At 39.4% G+C, this 19,485-nt stretch overlaps 1 long non-coding RNA gene across 1 annotated transcript in view; it reads left to right on the plus strand.

The window, feature by feature from the left end:
• Positions 1 to 13,866, plus strand: part of LOC118160340 — a 239,339-nt gene extending 225,473 nt beyond the window's left edge. Inside the window, exons 9-11 of the long non-coding RNA XR_004747425.1 lie at positions 7,033 to 7,226; positions 9,179 to 9,322; positions 13,385 to 13,866. This is a non-coding gene — a long non-coding RNA (uncharacterized LOC118160340). The remainder of the gene's footprint in view (positions 1 to 7,032; positions 7,227 to 9,178; positions 9,323 to 13,384) is intronic.
• Positions 13,867 to 19,485: the final 5,619 nt, after the last annotated feature.

The following is a 19,485-nucleotide window of genomic DNA, read 5'->3' on the forward strand; positions in this document are numbered from 1 at the left end:
GGATACATGCTTCTTTGCATCTGTAAGGGTTGTTAGCAGTGTAGCCTTCCAGTTTCATGTCCATATTAGTGCATGCTATATCAAGCATACTTTCCATTGCCTTCAACGTGACAAACTCCTTTCCCCTCCTCTTTCAGAATAGATGCATGATAGAGCTGCATGTTGTAGCCAACAAATGGAAACTAAATTACTTGAATATACGTGATTTTCTTCATCTAAAAATTTATATAACCACATGTCCACATGTATTTAGTACCTGTAACTTCCTCGGTTTGCTGTCTTGGGTATAATTAACACTTCTACCACCATAATGTCTGTATATAAGGCAAGTGAATCTAAAAACATCAGTTCTGTCCAAAAAGTTCCAGTTTCCATCCCTTGAATCATCAGCATGTGACCTATTCTGTGCCAATATTAATAACCATTGCTCATGGCTTTCAAACAACTCAAACTATTTAAAAATTAATTCTGTTTACAGTACCTTCTAGAGGAAGTATTTTGTAAAAGTGAATAACTCAAACTGACTAGTGGCTACCCACAAAATATGACTATCCAGTAACAAAATGAATCATTTAGAATTAGTTGGCAAGGACAGGACGTATTGTTGGAGAAAACATCAAGCAAAGATCAGATCCAACAACTGGGAGTCCTGGGTTCTCTTTCTGCTGTACCATATTTGCCATGCTGCTCTGACAGGCAGGCCTAACTGCAGTGGCTTAGGCAGCCAGTAGCCTCAGTTATCCTGAACCACACTGTTGACTTTTTTACACTGGGCTGTATACTGTGGGGCTGAGGTTAAGTGCCCAGTTCAGCTGTCACCACGAGAAACACTTGCAATGGGAGTTGGAGCCCATAGGTTTATGCTTTGCCTTTTTTTTTTCCTTTATAAGATGGAGTTGGTCACCAGCTGATGCATGGCAGGCATGTCTGAGGTACCTGGTGTGGGCCAAAGGCTGGTATTACTTCAGTCTCCACTGGCGGTGGTGCCACTGCCATTGCTGAAGAGAAACAACACAAAATGGAAAGCAATGCTAATGCTCACAGCCCTGTAGCCTGAAATAAGTAATGCAGTCCTGGACTGAACAAGTGCAACGTCTGGTAGAGCAGGAAACTAGGTTCTGCTAAATGCTTGGAGGCCACTTTTCACATTTTGTATTTGCCTTTGTTGCTACAGGCTCTAAGCAACCCCTAAACAGTCACAAACAGAAGTAAATCTTACAGCCTCACTCTAGAAGTAACTTGACAGGTTTGTAAGGGGAGGGAAGTTGTGCACTTCTTAGCATGGCTGTGCAAACTTGTGAGATGATGTTTTTGGAATGCCAAGTGGAAGTGACTTTGAGGTGTAGATCCAGCAACAGTGAGGTATTTGATTATCCTCATGCCAGGCAGGTAGGTCTGTTACAGTCTGTTACAGTGTGGCACATAGGTACACCAGAACCTCTGCTGTCTCTTACTCTTGCATTTTCATGATTCTCCTACTGACAGACAGAACGCAACAAGAGCTGTGAAGTACAAAGTAGGTATCAAAGATGATACTGAAGTGTCAGTGTCTAGATGATAAGAAACATGATTTTCAATACTCAGCTAGGACATGCATTTTAAACTAGATTATATTAACAGACTATTAAGCTACTGAGTGCAGGTGTGATATGGACAGTGAATCCCTAGAGTATCAGACTCACTTTCACGATTAAGCCTACAAGCTCAGAGTCACAGAATGGTTAGGGTCAGAAGGGCCTCTGGAGATTCTAGTCCAACCTCACTACTCAAAGCAGGTCCAACAAGAACAGATTGCTCAGAACCATATCCTGCTGGGTTTTGAATATCTCCAAATATGAAGACACAAAACTCTGGGCAACCTACTTCAGCTCTGAATCATCCTTCAAGTAAAAAAAAAAAAAAAGTTTTTTTTTTTTTGTTTGTTTGTTTGTTTGTTTGTTTAAATTGAATTTCTTGTATTTCAAGTTTGTGCCCCTTGCCTCTTGTTCTTCCCCTGGATACCAATGAGAAAAGTCTGGCTCTATTTTCTTTACACCCACTAAATCAGGTATTCATACCTATTGATAAGGTGGGGTAGAGAATCACAGCTCTCAGCCTCTCCTATATACTGTCAGATGCTCTAGTCCATCAGTCATCTTTGTGGCCCTTTCAAATGTTCAACTCTCTCTTGTACTAGAGAGCCCAGCACTGGACACAGCACTTCAAATGTGGCCTCACCAAGGCTGAGCACAGGGGAAGAATCACCTCCCTTGTCCTGCAGGCCATGTTCTTCCTTATGTGTCCCCAGAGACTGTTGGCTGCCTTGCTGCAAAACCATGTTGCTGGTTTGTGATCAACTCATCCACCAGAACACCCAGGTCTGGTATCTACTGTCTGGTTCCATATTAATGTCCAGTTCTAGCTGCAGCTTTCCTCAGTTTTCTAGATTTTATGGCCTGAGTTTCCCTGTAATACATAGATTAATGTGCCCAGGTCCATTGAATTGCATGGACTGTTAAAATTAATGATACTTAATTATCCACTAGGACTGAGAGGTCTAAAAAGGCCTCCAAGCTCTTGACCAGTTCAGCAGACTAGATCCGTATGTAACTGTCATGAGCAAAGAGAAGCAGCAGAAAATTACTGTGTTTTCTGGTGAATCCGTATAATGACAAACCTCGTGCTGTGCCTTAAGTTTTAATGACATCCTAACAACTGCAGAATAGTTTAAATGAGGGAGGAGCTGCCTCTCCTAGCAATCTGTTTGTTGTCCTTCTCATGGACCAAGCAATGAAGTGTTTTCTGCATACATATTTGGGCCACCTCTCAGCCCTACATTTCTCAGCCCAACAACAGAAAGGAAAATTTGCTCTTTCCCTAGTAAAGAAGTTAAATCCTTCTACAAAAATGTAACTAGCTGCTTCTCCAAAGAGCAACAAAAGTGGACACAGTGGGTTAACACTCCAAAAACAGGAAATACCCCTAACCAACACACTACTATGTCATCACATAACCTAGATTTCAGTCAAGAATTTGGGTGTTGTTTTAGATAACAAAATAGAACATGTGTTCGTCATTAATCTTCTTGAACACTTGTTTGGCCAGAAACTGTCTCTGATCAACCCACTTAAGTAAACAGGTCTATGCTTCAGACAGAAGTGGTAAGATCTTATTCCAAATACTTGCATTATAGGGAATCTCTCTAGCTCTAGTGAGATACAGTTAATGACAGCCTCTGCATTGATGGCAGTACTCCAAAGATTTTTATGGTCAGTTTAAATTTGAAATTAAATGAAAATTTATCTTGAATCAAAGGGTAGAAATATTAACTCTAAAAATCTACCTTTGTCTCTACCAAGTATCAAACACTTTTGAGTTTGGCTTGCAAAGGACTGGAAAGTTTTTTCTTCTTTCATGACCAAATAGCATATGTTGCATTCATTGCAGCTGAACACTCTGGAGAGGGTTCATCATTTAATTTTTCACAGTTATAGGATCATATACAAAAATTAAGGAGAAAATGAGAACACATAAGCTTTGTTTATTTAAGGAAAATAAATGTTGCATTGTACTTGTCTCAGCTAATTCTGGGCACAACTGATGTATTTCATTTATGTTTGAGAATGCGGTCACATAAACTTTCAAAAATTTTACTTGCAGAATATTGGTGGAGTAAATTAAAACATGCAAGTTCCTATAAGTTGTTTCTCCCCATAGCTGGTCTCTACATTCCATTTTGTTTCAGAACAAAATGAGAACAAGCAAATGACTAGTCTTGCCAGTTCAAGGGCAGGGCATGAGTGGGGGTGAGGGAGTTGTAATCGCTGCAGCTACTGACTGGCTTTGAAACTTCTTTGTCTCTATTTCTTCATTTGGAAAATGTAAAATATATTTAAGAACTAGCCAAGAACTGTATTCTTACTCACTGTGAGGGAAGTTTGTGCTTCTCAGTCAAAAAGTGTTAATGCTTTAATTGCTTGAAGGTTAATCTAAGACTTTTAACTGTCTGACAGAAATCATTTCCAAATCCAGGGAGTCCCAAGTCAGGAATAAACACATACATTAGAAATATGTATCATCAAGTTACAGCATTGAAGGGGATCAGTCTCAACTCTGCCAATTCCAGAACACAGTATCTTAATTGCATTACATATTTTGGACACTGTCATGAAATGCTTCTGAAGATCATAGAGATACAGAACTCTTGAGATACAGATTTTCTTTTTTTCTTTAATTTGGAAATCAGTTTAAGCATGACAGTTGTTTTAAAAAATTCTTACGAAGTTCTGCATTCAGTAGCTGGTAAAATGGTACAGAAAAGACTGTGCTGATAGACAGAGAGTAATACGGAAAGGACAGAAGCTAAAGTCAACTGAGTAAGCGAAAATAGACAACTGCCCTGGCTCTTCATATTTCAAATGCCTGGAGCAGTGAAAAGAAAATAGAGATACTTATGAAGGTGAAAAGAGGGTTTGGTAGCACTTTAGAAAGGTGACAGCTGTTACAAATGACATGTCAGATGCTGCTACCTCTTCTCTGTCCTCTTGACAGAAATGTTCCCCATCCAGCTGTGTTTTAATGGTGGCACTGCCAAAGCCAGATTTGCAGAGCTTGCAGCGAGACAATCATATATACTGAGTAACAAAATGAGTTGAAATAAGGCATCCACTTCCAATTTCAAAAGTATTAATGCAAGTCCTTTTCCATGTGGAATTCGATCCTGGTATACAGAACTGAACAGTGGTAAGTCTTCAATATGCAGTTTTTCCTCCCAGGTATTTCTCTGCAGCCCCTTCACTTATGCAGTTTGGCTTGCCACACTGCTATCCTAACAAAGGTTCATTTAAAGATATTACCCTGTTAGAATCTGCAAATGATTGAAATCCATGGTAGTCTAGATTGGTTGTCTGGAGTTGTCTGAAATTACAAAAATCCATCATAGGCCATTACATAACCTTGTTTTGAAAGCAAAAAGAAATTAGAAGCAGAGAGGTTGGCTGGTATAAAACGGATAGGTTAAAACAATCGTGATAGAGAGTATTTAAAGCTATTGAAGTCATGCAATGATTACAACAACAAGAAAAATGGGAGGAAATATTTGTAGATGAAGTCACCGAAATGTGTTTTAAGTAATGTTTATGGAATGTGGTTGTTAGCTTTTGTGGTGTTTATCTGAGGGTCTCTGAACAGAGACAGAGGAGAAATGAATGGGAAGAGCTAATGCCATCATGGCTGTCATTCCTAGTGTATCCCAGGGGGATCCATCATTACACTGACACGCTTCCAGTATAAACCTCTTAGCTCTGGTGCTGAGCCTGGGTTTTGGTGAGAAAAACTCACCTGGCAGTCCTCATTTTCTGAGTTACAGCTCTGGAGCACATTCAGTGTCTGAATAGCTCCGATTACAGGAATGTCAAGGGTACCAGCAACTAAGATCTTGAGATTTTGTTGTTGTTGTTTGTTTGTTTGTTTGTTTTTCTAAAATAGAGCTCAAAAGCTGAACAGCTTTATTGCTCCCTCTTGCAATTTAAAAACTTGGTCTTCCAGGATTTAGTATTCCTTAAATTTCAAATATATGTAGCAGTTTAAGAAGGCAAACAGAGCCAAACACCTTCAAGTCTGCAGTCAAGATAATTTTGTTATGATACTGCCAAAATGTAACATTTAGATTGTGGGATTTTTTATATTTTCTCTTCCAAAACCAACTTCAGATTTCCTATTTTTCCTTCTGAGGTGGTATAAATTCCTTTCCCCTCTTCATTCCATCACTCCCCAATTTCCATCCTAAAGAAAATCATGACTATGAAAAGCTCCATCATTCAGCAATGTGGGAAGAGTGGAATCATCATGAAAGGTGCAGTAAACACGTCGCAGAAATGGACTGAAGGAATCTGGATTACTTGGAAATGGGATCTTAGCCATGAACAAACTTTGATATAATGGAAGGAGAAATAGGCTGGGCAATGACCAGTCAGCTTAAATATACTTGTTTTTCCCAGAAGTATGATACATTTTCTTCATGCTCTGCTCTGTAATGGATAAAATTTAAGCCACCATGATCTCCACATCAAGCCTACATCTGGAGAACTTTAGAAGTCTTGCCAGTTGCTCTGGATGTTACTGTTTCAATAAGTGGAGATCTGCAACATGTTTGTTAAATTTGTTTGTTTCTGTCTAATTTATGAGGGAGCCAGAAGAGTTATGTAAATTTAGAGGGAGATTGAATAGAATTTTTACCTAAATTAGTGCTAACTGTCCTACAGAAAAACTAAAACAATGTAAAATACAGACAGACCAGATCAGGCCCAAAGCTACTTATAGATGATCGAAACTCAGATGGAGGTATGGAGTAGTCAGTGTTCAAAGTGGTCTTGGTATGAGACACACACTGTGGGAAAGGAGATCGTTTTCGTAAATGTAAGTTAGCTGAATTTATTTCAGATTTATTCTGCACAGTACTGGTAGTAAAAATGTAGGAAAACTTGATACTGTGTTTCTGAGGACCTGAACCACTGCCTGTTTCTGAATACCTTTTGAGTGTTCAAGCTGTCTGAAATCTGTGCATCTAGCTTTTGCAAATAGGCCTGTCTCTCCAATGGGCCTCTCTTTGTGATCCACGTGAAAATCCTGACTCCAACTGTCCCTGTTTTGAGGACATTCCCATGCTAAATCTGAATGTTGCTGCATGATCTTGCCCACAGAGGCAGACAGCCTTGTCTGTGCTGCTGGTAGCTGGCACTTTTGAAGTTTCCAGGAGCTCTGCCTGTGCTCTGAGGGAGCAGCCAGCCTGTTCTCAAATTGTCTTCAGGGTCATGCTGAGGAAACACCCTCTTGGAATCTGCTTGGCTTGTTGGTCCATAGGTCTAAAGTAAATGTCATTGTCTGAAAGTGTCTCATTCCTCTTTGTGTATGCAAAGACCATGGGAACACTTACAATTCAATCTCCTTCAGATACCACGCACAAAACCAGAGGAAATAACAATGTTTGTGTCTTTCAAGAAAATCCACAGTGTCCAGATTTCTTTGGCAGACATTCCCACTTTGTTTTTCCAGGCTGAGAATCATGGAAGTACCCTTTCCACCTCTTTCCACTTCCCTGTGCCTGCCAAGTTCAAGGCTGATGACACTTGGACTCACAACGAAAAAAAAATGAGTGGAAAAACACTTCCAGCTGACCCAAAGAGGAACTGCGTCCTCTACCTGCTACAGTCTTCCTTCACATGCTTTACCTTATTTCTGCAGGTTAAGTAAGGCGCTACATTCTTCTGCCGTTTACTTATCTCCTGTTTTCTCTGTGTGCACAGCAAATCTCCAATGCTTGTGGGACTGTTCCAAGTTCAATAAAATTTTATTTTCTGAGGGTTATAAGATTTCTCGAACTCCAGTCAAGATCTGGAGCCAGAGGGGGTCTCAGTTTTCATAAAATTAAAGCTCTGCCAAAGGCAAGTGACATATATAGCCCATTAATTAAGTTCTCAATCTGAAAGTGTTATTTTCTATGTGGGAAAAGTCAGCTTAACTGACTATAAACTGTTGCTGAAATTTTAGCTGGAATTATGCGCACATAGTCCTGGCTGGTGTAAGCAGAAAGTATTTGCACAGACATTCATTGTCCTGACCCACAGACAGAGTTCAAACAAACATTGATGGGAAAATTAAATTAGGAGTACAGGATATTGTCCTTCATTCTCTGCATTCAAGCTACTCAGATGGCAGAATCTGAAATTTATATGGCATTGTAATTGTCATGAACAAAGTCAAAATGATTCTAGGGTTTGATCTGAACAGATTTTATACATGAATATTTAACATTAATAAAGCTTGTCAGAAGGAGAAGTCTGAATGTCGAAACTTTGCACTCATTTGCAAAACAAGGAAAGAAACCGGGGTGAACGGTGAAAGCTTATGCAGAGCGTCCTATTTAACATTCTTCATCTGCTACTCAGTATTGTGCTATGGTGATACAGAAAACAGCTGAAGTTTTTACTTTTTCACTAATACTATGGATGACTACTTTTCTCTTTAATTCTTGTATCTGTATCTGCCTGCATGCATAAAGTTAAATTAGGTATGGCAAAGGAATATAGCATTATGAACAAAGTTTTTTGCCTATGTGGCCAAACTGAAAAGTAGGGAAGAAAAGCCATCTGGGAAACATGGCACAGGTAATAAAATTAAAAACGAGGGTTAACCAAAGTATTTATTTTGACACAGCTATCAGTATTTTATTTGGTGTTTGGTTCAAAAACTTGTTTTGGGTCATGTTTAGATACATATAAATTTCAAATTTCTAAAAAGAAAGAATATAAACATTTCAATTTTAAAATGTTTAATGAAACATGCATCAGACACCCTGTTAACACCTACTCCTTTCCAAAAATAACGAGAAGATATAAGTACAGTGTACATCCCCGAGTCCAATCCCTATCCCACCCCAACAGGATCTGCATCATTACGTTTCTCCAGATCCTCCTTTCCAGGAATACTGAAATGAATAGTAATTCAAGTTTCTTGATGTCAGTCTTCATCTCAGTTTTATAGAAACTTGTGTTGAAGATGGAACAACTACTGAAAACCTAAAGCAAATGCCAGTATAAAATCTTGTCCAGAGTCTTATGCATACCCCACTTTCTGTTACATACAACATACTTGTTGTTCACCATTAAAGAGATTATTGGTGAAATGGGAATTACTTGTCTTACAGAACACAGCAACTAAGCAAACTTTTCAGACTTTGTTTACCTAAAACATAGCACCAATCATTGCATTGCTCTTTCAGCAGAAACCTTACTGTCCCCCACAGAAAGCATAGACCCTTCCTAACATTAGCTTTCATCCTGCCCTACCTACAGAACTGAAAGACTCCAATAAGAAGTTGATCTCTGCAGCCTCTGCTTTCTGGAATTGCACTTTTAGCATTGTCTAAATTTCTTCATTAGTTCCAAAACAGAATAAGAAGAAGATCTTCTCCCCTGTTAGAACTACTCCTTGCTTAAGGCCTCTGTGCCCGGCAAGAAACCACACTATGTGATGTGTTACTTCTGCTGCACAGATCCCTAGCTCCAGTCAGCACTTTTTCCTTGGCCTCTTAAGGAACTAATGTAGAAACAAGACCTTGATCATCTTTTACCAGACCTGTGATCCTAAGTCACTCTACCAGTTGTTTCATCCTTAGTTCATTTGCTATTTTTTGTTGCAGGATGAATTATACATTGTTCATTGTGAGGAGAACTAGTCCAGGAGTTGGAACCTGAGGCCTGGCATAATCCAGGAACAAAGGCAACCCTCCAACCTCTACTTTCCAAGTGGGAACCAGATATCCAAATATGGCCTTCACTTGAAGGTAACCCTACTCACCCTGTTCCAAGTTGATACTATCCAGATGCTGTTGAAATCTACAAGCATCAACCCTTAGTTTAGTCATTCATTATCAGACTGATAGGATCCAACACTCAATTTAGCTCTCCATCTTCTCTTTCACAGAAAAGAAGATGCTTGCCCTTAGGATAGGCTTATAGACAGAGTAGCATCTGCCACAAACATTATACCTAATGCTATGCCAAGCAGCTTTCTGGCATCAGCCTTAGCTGTCTCTCTGAATTCTCCAGGACTTACCAGGGATTTCAGGTCTGTGTCCTCTTCTACCATGAACTCTTAACTGTGTAACTGCCAGATGTGTTATCTGTAGTCTTATCGTACCTTAATCATGGACAGTTGATTGCTGAAAAATCACCCCTAAATGAAGGACAAAAGGCTGGTAGGATTTAGCAATAAATTTCTGTTTACAACATATACTTTCTTAAAGCCTGACCCTTCACCTAACGCTAATTTTAATAATATGTGATTGTAATAATAAGCCTACCCATCCTCTATTCAGTGCTACAGTGTATAGGCTGTATTCTTGTTTGTCAGCCTCACCCTGATGGACAGGTTTCATTAATAATTTCAGTTCTCTGCAGTTTCTTTTCTTGCCCCCTTATTTCAACCATTTACTTCATTACAGACTTAACAACTCCCATATCAGAGCCAATCATTCTTTCACACGCGAGCCCTGATTCCACCTCTGCAGGACCACACATTAAAAGCAGGTCTCCTTTTAGTGGTTAGGGTTAGGATTCTGGAGGGACACCCATGGCAGTCACCATTATAGTCACCCCTCTTGCCTTTAGGATGCATCAACAGATCTTCAGTCCTACAAAACAAACAAACAAACAAAAACCACAAAACACCATAGAAGTGTTTATTAAAGATGAAATAAGGACTGCAAGGCTGCTATGATACAGTGATACGTACAATTCCACAGATTGTCTTCCTAAATCCAAACCATGCTTTCAGCCTTTATGCTACCTTTAACAGTTACGCTAATGTTACCACTTGCCATCACAACTAGCCAGAAGGCATAAATCCTTGCCATCACCAGCCCTTATCCTAGACCTAACACATTAACAAGATTCTGCAATGAATTTATGTCTGCAGCTCATCCTTTCCTGAGCCCTAACCCTAACTGTAGCTGTACATTTCACCTGACCACTCCAGAACATTGAACTTAATTCCAGACTTAATAATAACCTTTAACTGTAACCAGTCACTTCTTTTTACCACAGAACTAATCACTTGGCAACTAATCATCAGTATACTGCTAGAAGGACAAGCTCTGAAATTAGATTTACAGGAGAGCAGAATGCCAATACAGGAAAATTATCATAGAATCATAGAATCATAGAATATCCTGAGTTGGAAGGGACCCATAAAGATCATCAAGTCCAACTCCTGGCACCACACAGGTCTGCCCAAAAGTTCAGACCATGTGACTAAGTGCACAGTCCAATCTCTTCTTAAGTTCAGACAGGCTTGGTGCAGTGACTACTTCACTGGGGAGCCTGTTCCAGCGCGCGACCACGCTCTTGGTGAAGAACCTCCTCCTGATGTCCAGCCTAAACTTCCCCTGCCTCAGCTTAACCCCGTTCCTGCAGGTCCCATCACTGGTGTTTATGGAGAATAGGTCACCTGCCTCTCCACTCCCCCTCACGAGGAAGTTGCAGACTGCGATGAGGTCTCCCCTTAGCCTCCTCTTCTCCAGGCTGAACAGGCCCAGTGACCTCAGCTGCTCCTCATAAGTCTTCCCCTCTAGGCCCTTCACCATCTTCATCGCCCTTCTCTGGACACTCTCCAACAGTTGAATGTCCTTTCTGTACTGTGGTGCCCAGAACTGCACACAGTACTCGAGGTGAGGCCACACCAGAGCAGAGTAGAGCGGGACCATCACCTCTCTCAACCGACTAGCAATGCTGTGCTTGATGCACCCCGGGATATGGTTGGCCTTCCTGGCTGCCAGGGCACACCATTATCTTCCAGTGATGTTTCTTTTTTTCTGTCATTGGAAAAAAATGCTTTTTTTCTGCTTGGAAACACATATTTTAAAAAGTATCTGTTGTCAGTTTTAGCTGCATTTAGTTTTGAGCAGTGGATTTTAGTTTCAGTGTAGCTTGTCAGTGCTTTAGCAAACCCTGGGCTAACAGACAGCCATTGCTTTGTGGTTTGCCAAAGAAAAAAAAAAAAGTGAAAGCTTCTTCAATATAAGGAATGCTTTGCTTTTCCAGATCTAAGCTGTATAGGTATGAATTTTGATATTTATCTTTCCCCTATATTTGTTTGTTCTATAAGATACTTAAATTTATTCCAAAAGCATTGAATAAATTCATAAAACTGTATTCTTTCTTTTCATCTGTAAAACTGATAAGAGCACTCACCCCTCTAATTCAGTGCTGACTGAAAACTTGTGATTCCCATTAATTTTAATAGGCATTGGAACAAATTCCAAAACAGTACGCTATAAAAATAACAGCATCACAAAATAATGCCTCAGAATTAACATAAACACTTCTCTTTATAGATACATTTCTTCAAGAGCATTTCACTGGAGTAAATGTACTCCACAGGTTTTCCTAATCATACTTCTCTTTTGGTAATGTAAGAAGTCATTCCTCAAGGGCAATGTTTTGTTCCCATTCAAATCAAAGATAAAAATTCTCTTGAGTTTCATGGGAACAAGAGTATTCTAAAAATAAAATTGTTCTTCTGATAACCTCTAGTGGATTTTTTTTGTTATTTCTCAGAAAACAATCACAACAAAGATGAAATTTTCATCAGTTCCATTTCTGTCCTTAGGGTATAATTCTGTTCAGTGCAAATTCAGCTTAGGCATATATGAAGGCTCTTTATGTCTTCTCATGCATCCTCTGGATTGCCCAGAGGCTAAATTGTCCTTTACTGGTGCTAATTTACAGCTGCTTATGGGTAGCAGCATAGCTCAGGTGCCCTCCTATAAGCAGGAAAAAATAGTTGATAGTATTATACTGCATCTTGGTAGGGCAACTGTTTCTTGGACTCTTATGATTTCTCATCGGCCCTGGTATGCTGCCAGAAATACCAGAGAAAAGGCTTTGATTCCACTCATAATCACTGTGAATCCTTCTTGAGGATGGCAAGTAACAGAGCTGCCACAATGAAAGGTGGAACAAAGTACTAGACTTGTATCCAAGCCACACATCAGCATTCACAAAATAATTGAAATTATTACATATATTCAGCAATAGGGCCACCAAGGCCACTGCATTTGAGGCTCTAGCTGTAAATTCTTTGGCTATGTACAAAGTCCCAGACTTTGTGACCCAAGTGTTCCAGGAGAGAGGGGAACATTAAAACTTTTAAAATCTTACTTTACGTAAAAACAATGAGCAATCTGTTTGTGATGAATGCTCCCTGTGTGCTGTGGCATTTTGTCTCATCTGCAGTTTACTCTTGCAGTTACTGCAGACACTGCAGGACATTTCCTAATGTCTTTTGGAGACTTGTTTGTTATTCTGCATGAATACATAGTACCACTGTTACCTTACTGCATGGAGGCACTTAGCCAGGTGACCATGCTGGGCTCAGCAAACACCATTGGAATTGGTGCTCCACTGTTCGTTCAGTTATTCAAGTGGAGTGAGGGGGAGGACCACACAAACACAATCCATGCTTATCAAAAAACAATGTCAGCCTTTCCTAGAAGACCTTTGCAACTCTCTCTGCTCAAATAAATGCTTCCCATCAGGCTGCCTGATGGAACAGAAGCTGCCAACACCAGCACTGTGAAAGGGAAGACTTCAAGATGTGGCTCAATTATTTCAAAATAACCGGCACAGTGATAACAATATGCAAGAACAGAGTAGTTATAGACCATATGAGAGTCATATCTGTAACTGACACTCCCGCAAGCAATGGTGAGACATAGAACAAAAGAAAATGAGCAAATTATTTTTTTCCATGTTCAGTGATTTTGCATGAGAAAGGAGTATTTGCTTGTATTCACACTTCACTGCTTCGTTGTTCTGTTTTACTTAAGGTGGCTTGTGTTTCACAGTAGGACTTTAAATGAAAGTAGTGTGAGAAAAAGCCACAGAGAAAGCTGCTGAAGATGCTTGGGAGAACTACCATAGGCATGGATCATGTGGCTATGGTGAGGCAAGCAAGGTATTGTGTTAAGCTTCTGAGTATGCCTGAGCTGAACCAGGTGATAAACCTCGAGCAACTCCACTCAAAACTGAATCCCCTGCAGTAAAGGAGAGTGCCATGCTCTCTTGGCAATCCAGCTCCATTCTGGATTCTCATCATCATCATCCAGATGGAGAAGAACATGGGGAGACTCCAGAAAGAGTCCCTCTGAGAATCTTCCCTGATCCAGCCTCCAAAAATTACCACATCTAGAACTTTGCCTGCCAACTCATTCAGCCGCGTCTTTGTGAGACACAAACTCCGTTATTGTGTTATCCAAGATTAAATTCCTATTATTATATTTATCTTCTTATCCTCAGCTTAAGTAACGCTGTATCTCTAGGATTTGAAACTATGAGCTCTTTATTAATACTCATCTTCAAGTATGTGAAAGTTCCTGTGTTATGCTATAAATACAGCACCACTTTTTTGTAGGTAATATTTTTGCAGTTCCTAAAGTAAACTCTTGGAGCCCATTTTCAAACATCCTTTGATATGGCCTTTAAATTTGCAGCTATTATTCAGACAATTCAGATACCCATTTCAGTGAAATACATGCATGAACTTTCTGAAAGAAGGAAAGAAAGGAAGAAGAAAAATTATTACCAGTTGGAAACATTTTCCTATGTGTAAAACAGTAGCAGCATGTTTATATTAAACCATTGAATTTACTTGAAACAACTGAAGTGTGAAGTGGGAATCAAATTTTTAGACACTCACAAAAGTTAAATGATAAGTATTTAATTTTAATAGTGACAAGATATTAATTTTCATAGCTATTACAGCTTTTATTTAATTTAAGGTTTATTAAAAATCGCTCACAAACCATTTCAAGCATTGCTTGTACACGTACCCCAGGCACGGGTGTACTTCTAGAGTAATGTGTGTTCCTCACCAGTAGAGAGCAGCACTGGCCTAACCATTGTCTCAGTTGCAGGAGGTGCTCTATTTTCCTCGACCCTACAGCTAGAGCCAAAGGGAGATTCCTCCCTGCCTTTTTCAAGATGAATGTCTGGTCTCGTTACTGAATGTTTTTCAGTGAAGTAAAATTTAAGCACATCATATCACTGGCAGAAATCCCTAATGATCATACTCACAAAGCTGTTGCTTTGCCTGTTTTCCTTCCAAGAGTACCTTTTGCCTGGGAGACCCTCTAATTAATTGCTCACAAGCACTGACAATACAGAAGGCAAATGTGAGACTGACAGGCAGATTAACTTGCTGGGTTGTCAGCAGTGTGTTTTTTGCTTAATGTTGCTTTTTCATAGACTGACCAAGATGGGAATCACAGAAGTGCACCAGCAGGGCCCTTGTCCTAGAAGATACTTTGTCTTACCTGAAACAAAAATGATTGATGCAGGCAGGGAAAGGTAATACTGCCAAGGTGATAAGCTGCAGATTCTGCACTGCTGTTCACAGAGGATAATCATAAGAGGTGGCTGGTGCTTCCTTTCTGCCAAAGGCTTCACCAGCAGAGCTTACTTACTGCTATCTTCTTAATATAACAGTGAATTGCTCTAAACCCTTCTTATGTCAGCTTTTGTGACAAGACTTTTTCCAAGTCAGACTGCTTTAATGGAATGATTGTTTTTAAATCATTCTTGCTGTCAGAAAAAGTCTATTCACACTCTTTCATACCCAGAAATTCAACACTGTAGTCAATACCTTCTAACCAAAAAGTAGTTATGGATAAGATGACTTTCCGAGCTTAGAAGCTGGAGTACTACTGCTTTAGCACCTAGGCAGAGCTTTGTTAAGCCTTAGATGGAGTCCAGGTCTGCCAACAGAATGAGAGATAATAAATGAAGATTATAATCAATTTCTCCCACCAAGTAGACCTGTAACCCTTGAGGTAACATCATTCCTTCTACTTAGTTGTACTTCTCTTACGAGCCACAAGTTAATTTCCTTCACCCTTTTAAAAATTAAGTTATGTGCTCAAAGTCTTCAGTTTACCAAAGATTTCCATTCCCAAGACTTCAAGGGCTACCAGTTCAGCCTTTTTGTATTCTTACCTGGTAAGTGAATGCATCTGGCTAGTTAGTGAGGGATTAAACTTCAGAGTTGCCTGCTGTGTCCTAGTTAATTTTGGGCCATGTCATTCTGTCACTTTTAATGTGACATAGTATTTTTGACTGATAAGGTATAAGACCCCTTAAACTTGTTGCATGCAACATCTTCATGAGCACTGAGCATTGGTTCTGTCACTTTGTAATTAAATTGATCTTTCATTGATGTTTTTTGTAGATTCTGGGTTGGGTTTTGTTTGTTTTGTTGCTGTTGTTGTTTGTGGTGGTTTTATTTGTTTGGGGGAGAGAGGGTATCAATTATTCCTTAAGAAAATAAAAGAGAAGTGTAACAAATCAGAAATTCCTGCCAGTAATTTGTTTTCCAAGAAATATGTGATCTTAACTTTTATGCTCCAATCTATATCATTGGGCCTTCTGTTGGCTAGCTTTCTTCCCCTTCAGCCTATGTGCCTCTTTTCTTTCATAAGCAGGAAAGAACAAAAAGAATTCATGGCAGGTAGGGTTTTCAGATATGAGGAGCATTAAGTTAGACCAGAGCTAAACATTTTTGGAAACCATACCAAATTGTTTGTGTACAAACATGCCAGCTGTTTTTCTTAAAAGAGTACCAATGGGAAAACTAGGAACTATACAGAGTCTACATTCATAACTTTTTACTGCAGAATAGTTTAGGGAATTAGTCACCTTATACAAATAAATAAGGTTTCAGTTCCAGGTGGGTCAGAACACTCCTAGAGAACGAAATACGGAAAAAAGACCAACTTCACACAAGCCAATGTACTTTTTAAGGGAGCTATATGTCAAGTTACTGCTATTCAAAGCAATCCGAAGCATACAATAACATAAGTCAAACCCACAGTAGTTGAAGGCAAACATTTAGCGCATACAGCCATGTTCCAGCAGTACATTATAGTAGTTTGTGGCATGAATACCAAGTATAATTTTAAAACAGAGTAAGGTATTATTTATGCATAAAGGAATATGTTTGATAGAGTATTTTATCATGGAGAAGAAGTGTAATGGACATAACTTTGTAGTGGATACACATTACTGAGGCCCTCTAGGTACCCTCTAGGTACCTATTGGGAATTAGCACAGACAGTATAGCCTAGTCTTTCTGAGCATTGGCAATTCCTGGTTTCTCTTGCAGGTCTTCCAGGCCGTTGCCAATAATGGCTGATTGCCAGAGCCCTCTGTATGTCTAAAGAACCCTGGTAAGTGTTGTCTCAACATCAATGTTTTGGAGAGCACTAATGTACCTCAAAGACTTTTTTTTTTCAAATGCCCCATCTCTCCTTCTCACATTTTGATCTGTGTCAAGTGTAGGCCCTCTTTGCACTTTCTGTAGCCTCTTAAAAGTAATCCTAACAAACCATGATAGATGGTACACTGTAAGTTATGCATCTTCTCAGGCCCACTTAGTCCAGTGATCTCTCCTCAGAGAAATAATAAAGAGCTGGGAAGAGCTATAAATGGCTTCAGGGAAGTTATTGAAACTGTCAGCAGCTAATATACATTCTTAGGTCTGTTTGGTTTTTGTGAAGATAAAGCCATACCTACTCAGCAATTTCCAATGCACTGATTAGTCTGCAATGCTAGCAATTCCTCTTGCTCTGTCAAAATAACAGTATCCTGTATTTGAAGAACTGTTTTCTATGTAGAAAAAGAATCGTACTCAATATGAATATTTCCAAACAATGTTTTTTGCATGCAGTCTTTTCAGAGACTCTAATTTGGGTGGATATTTCTGAAGAGATTCCTTCATTGGCTTTATGTAAATACTGTCTACTCAGAGAGATGGGAGATAGGTTCTTAAAACCATAAGGGATGACATTACATTTTTATTATTACACATCTCCCTGCTCAGTGGTGCAGTCTAGCTGAGAGGAGCGTCTGGAAATTGTATAGCCTCCCCATGGCTACGTTGTCTCAAACAAACTCTGAGGCATATTGTAATGCTTATCTGATGTTCCTCAGGATATCTGAATCCTTTTGTTTGTGAGTAATAGTATTTCATCTCCTCTTTCATGACAGGCATGCATAATATAATGGTCCTTTTTCACTAAAAAGGAAGAAAAGAATGCCACAAATTAAATATTAGGCAAGCAATCGCCCATCTTTAATGAGCAAGGACAGTTGCTCAGCAAGTAGTTTGCCCTTTATTCTTTTCACAGGAATGCCTCTGCTCTTCCTTGAGGCCACCAGGCACAGCACAATTTAGGAGAAGCCTGTGATATTTCTTGGAAACAACAATCTTGCATGGAAAGACAAATTTCTTGTATTACACATTTTCTGTCTAAATGCTTTGCTGGCTTATTAAAATGCCCAGTGAAGCTAATGTTTCCATGGACTATTTGATCAGACCTGAGAACAGCTTAACTTGAAGGAGTAAATGATAATAGTAATTTCTTTTATTAAAAGCCATATATTTTCATAACAAATAAATAAATAAATCAACTCTTACTATCAAAGCCATCCCATGTGTTTGTCCCAACTGCTAAGCCACAATCTGTGTTACTGAAATGGTCATCTTTTCTTTTTTCTCTTTAATATTAATAGAGTGTTTATTCCTTTACCCTCTTTAAACTCTGCTTGATCAACCAGTCCTTCTACTAAAGGAAATTACAGGCTGCAGGGGAATCTGGAGAAATATCTGTGTTTTAATACTAGCTGTATGTCATCCAGGATCCCACCGGAGATGACATTATTGCTTTTCAATGGCGAGAGCTGGCCACATGGGAGGTGATATTTTTATTATAATCAGCTGCAGAGAACTGATGAGGGTGAGCTCATCCGCAGCTGAGTACATTTGAACTTTTGTACCTTTCAGTACCTTTCTGTGAGCAGTGGAAACCCTCTCCAACTGGGATGTGTTAGTAAGTTTGGTTTCCTGTAAGTGTTGAGATCTTAGAAAATGGCCGCAGGCAATTAACTTTTAGAAAGAAACAAAACTGAACTGCAGAATTACCATGTTGATCATTGAAGCAAAGAATTCTCATCCAGGTTAGGTAAGAAAGGATTATTACAGTTTAAATATATGATTTGTTTTCCATTCACAGAACTTCTGAGAAGATTTTTTGAATCTCTGTTTTATTACACAAAGCAGATTCCACTTACATTGTAGCCTACTGTTATGCTGGGAGTCTCCTGGGAGATGCTGAGCACCCTGGTTGCCTATCTGCAACCTCAAGAATTGGTCTTTAGTCAAAGCCTTGATAAACACATCGCATCTGCTTCCCTGGGACAATTTCCAGATGACATACATTTCATTGACTTTCTGTGAGGAGTAAATAGAAATCTAGTGGCACATCTGGTGCTGCCTTCAAATCAATTTACAGTAGTTAAATAGATTTGAATTGGCAGTCACATGGAAAACCTATTGTGCAGCTTTTTGTTCACTTCATCCCACTGAATTGACCATTAAACAATTGCATTTACCTTAATGCAGATTTTGTTGGGAAAAAAAATGACATTTTGCACATGGCTGAGCTTTAAGGCAGTTAATGAAATTAAAGCAAAACACTCGTGGCACAGTAGGAAACCTGGATAACAGGAACAATCATTTAGTCAGCACATTTCTGTTCCCACAGGAGCCAAGACTAATTATTAGGGCCAGGCTGCATCCAGAGGGATGAGGATATGGCAGCACAACAGCATTTCTCTGTACAGCTGCTCTAATCAAATTTATTTACATGTTCTCCAGAAACAATGGCTTTAAAACATATTTATTCCCTGTGCAGGCTGGGAACTGTAGAAGATGGAGTCATGTATTTTCCCTATCAAGTTTTCACAACCATTTGCAGTGTATGAAAAGCAGCTTTTGCTGTCCAGCTTATCCAGTACCATCCATACAAGTCAACCCTGAGTAATTTTGGAAAAGGCGTATCAAAGAAACAAGGAGTTTACAAAGGGAAAGGAGGAAAGCAGATCCAAGTCTGGA

Source organism: Oxyura jamaicensis, chromosome 1 (genome assembly GCF_011077185.1).
Source record: "Oxyura jamaicensis isolate SHBP4307 breed ruddy duck chromosome 1, BPBGC_Ojam_1.0, whole genome shotgun sequence".
NCBI lineage: Eukaryota > Metazoa > Chordata > Aves > Anseriformes > Anatidae > Oxyura > Oxyura jamaicensis.